Source organism: Sinocyclocheilus grahami, unplaced genomic scaffold (genome assembly GCF_001515645.1).
Source record: "Sinocyclocheilus grahami isolate Dianchi unplaced genomic scaffold, SAMN03320097.WGS_v1.1 scaffold2101.1, whole genome shotgun sequence".
Taxonomy (NCBI): Eukaryota; Metazoa; Chordata; class Actinopteri; order Cypriniformes; family Cyprinidae; genus Sinocyclocheilus; species Sinocyclocheilus grahami.
Genome location: NW_015507280.1, coordinates 56691 through 59917, shown reverse-complemented (window position 1 = coordinate 59917; position 3227 = coordinate 56691).

The following is a 3227-nucleotide window of genomic DNA, read 5'->3' as shown; positions in this document are numbered from 1 at the left end:
TATATATATATATATATATATATATATGTGACCGTGCATGCATACAAAGACTTGACGTATACCAGTACCATCATATAAAATAAAGTAATTTTTAATGTAATAAATAGTCAATGCTATGAGATTACAATCAATGCATACCAGTACTGTCAAAGGCCAAGTTCATTTTATCTTCGTCTCCCTCAAACATTGGAGATTGAAGCAAAGCCTCTATTAGAAGTCTTAGAAATTCTCTTCTTGGTCCACCTAAGTCCACAGCCTCCTCAGGTACGCCCATATCATCAGAAAACCTGACAGAAATAGTGTGACATGGATCGTATGTTCCTCGTTTAAAACCTCTGATGGCTCCATCCAGGACTGTGGATCGGTTAATATTAAACTTGCATTTCTTCTGATGATTTATTTTTGTAGCAAGATCTTGCAAAATATCTTTCGCTGGCACTGGACATCCTGTGGCCTTTCTAAAACAAACAAGAATAATATATGTTACAATGCTTGCTACTTTTAAGAGCGTGGTATTATGTTTTGTTCAAGCTCATTGACAATTTTGAACAATCTGCACAACATCTGTTGACATTAATGGGCAATATACACATCATATGCATATAAATGAGCAGGTAAGGCACCCCTTCACTACATTCAATACAGAGCTGTAAACCAATCAAAAATCAGAAAAATAAGCAATAACATCAAAACTGCATCTTTGATATTGACTACCGTAACACATTTGCATTTTGACTAACCTTTCACTCTGCAGGCTTGCTAGTATGGCCTGATTCAATTCCTCATCATCAGAAGACATGTCAGACAGTGCAGACATTACTCCAAAGGTAGTTATCATAGTTCCCTGATTGATGGTGTGTTGAGGTAGAGGCTAATGCGGAACTGCTGCTCTGGTTAGGTGAGCTTGAGAAACTTTGGCCAGTGAGATCCACCAGAGGCGGATTAACTGAAACAGTTCCACTAAATGATGAGGTAGAAGGCTGACTGGTGGAAGGGCAGATTGCCAGTGAGCACACTGGCAGTTGACTAGACAAAGTGCTTGCCGAATTGCTGCTGTGGTTGGGTGAGTTACTTCTTTGATTGGTCAAGGCAGGAGTTTGAGAGAATAATGCTCCAGACACATGTGACGAGGCAAAAGTTTGAACTTCAAGAGTACAGTTCGGTGGGGAGCCAGAGGAGGCAGCCATTAGACTGGTGAAACTGTCTGAGTGTCTATTTTGTGTTAAAGATGAGGAGCGCAGCTGCCTTGCTGAACCACTGTTTTCCTCACAGTTGCTCTCTTCACTGCAATAGCTTGTAATATCATCCTTGGAAATACATAAAAAAAACTTCTTCAGATATGCTCAATTTCAACAGTAATCTGAACAGTACCTGGAACCACTAGGATTTCTGATTATATTTTTAACAACTGCTTTTGCTGTCCCTTTCTATTCTAAGATCTCAGTTAGTTCAATTTCCTTTATTTTAATTAACAGGCATTATAACTCTGCTCTAGTCTATTTGAGTAAAACAAATGGCATAGTTCCTCAACATGTTCATAGCTACAAAGCAGAAATTAAATAATAACAAGAACTAAGATTACACAGCTCAGAGAAAACTAAAAATATTGAATCTGCATGCATGTTTATAAACCAATTAAAGGTTATTGTTATTACAATGCTCTGCAGGTCAATTCAAATGTGATGTAACCTACCAAAATTGGCTTTGATGGTCTAATGTACAGGGCTTTTGATTTATATACTTTATGTATGAGACTCGCATCCAGCTCCTGTCCAGCACGCAGTTTGGGTGAAATCAATTTGTGGCCACATGCCATCAGAAACTCTATGCTGAAAAACAGTGGTTAAAATTTAATTAAACTTTCACCACTGGAAATGACATAACCTTTAAATTCTTAATAATAAAATAATTATATCACAGTGTCACAATATAATAAAGTACATGTTGTTACCTCACATTAGCAGAGAGCTTTTCTCCAAAGGCATCCCTTATTTGTTCAGTGACAGTCCTGTGGTCCCAGGATTTCTGGAATTCAAATCCATTCAATATATGTCCTTGTTCATGTAACTGTTGCTTTATGCGATGCTTGACCTCGACACTGCTTGATGGCGTTGGAAGGATGACATCTTTGTTGAAAGTATCGTGAAAATGTGTTTTGGCCCTAGAAAACAAAGCCGATATTATATTTGGTATTTATTTATCCATTATTGCAATCATGAATCAAGTTCATCAAACCATAAAACATGACAATTTAAGATGATGTAAGTAATTTTTATATTCCTACCACAGCTCTTTTAAAAAAGTTGGCGATCATTCATTTCATTATTCAAGCCCTTTAACACTACACTAAAACTGGTGAGAGTACATCTAATCACTCCTATCATTTAAATTAACAAGCTGATGGAGGAACAAAGACACAGAACTAGAAAACAAAAAATGTTGTCCTACAATGAACTACAATAACACAATTCTTTTAAATTAAAATCAAATACATTGCTAAACAACAACCACTAATTTCTATTTTTCCCCATATTTTCTTTATGACAATTTTATGATTGGTTTATGTACTACAAACACTTTCATCACTTCATAATGGACTTTATACAATATACACATAAACAATAAAAAATACCAGAATACAGGCAGAAACAAGGCCTAAGTAAGTTAGAGGCAGTCATTAAGAACTTCATTACTCATAAACTTTATCATTGTGAAAATACCCCGAGATGACTTGAAAATAAAAAAACAAATCTATTTGTCCAATCGTGTGTTTTTTTTACCTTCAGGTTGCATTAATCGAAACCAGACCCGTTGAAAAAAAAAAAAACGGATCAAAAGTGCAAAATAGCCTTTGATCTGCCATTCGAATTATTTTTAACAGCCTTTACTGTTTTTATTATGGATATGGTTTTTGAGAACATTATCTAACCGTATTGACCGCGACGTCAAAGTGTGTTGCAAGATTAGCAAACGTACATTTCACGAGTTTGTGGTTTGTGTACATGCCCTGTAATCGCGTACTGTAACGTTATACATGGTAAAAAGGCAGCGGCTATTTACACTGTTAAAATAGCAGGATTTGTTTGTGATATTATTTACACTAAGTGCAAATAGCTATAGATTATATTTACACTATGTTAAAATAGCAGGATTTGTTTGTGATATTATTTACACTAAGTGCAAATAGCTATAGATTATATTTACACTATGTTAAAATAGCAGGATTT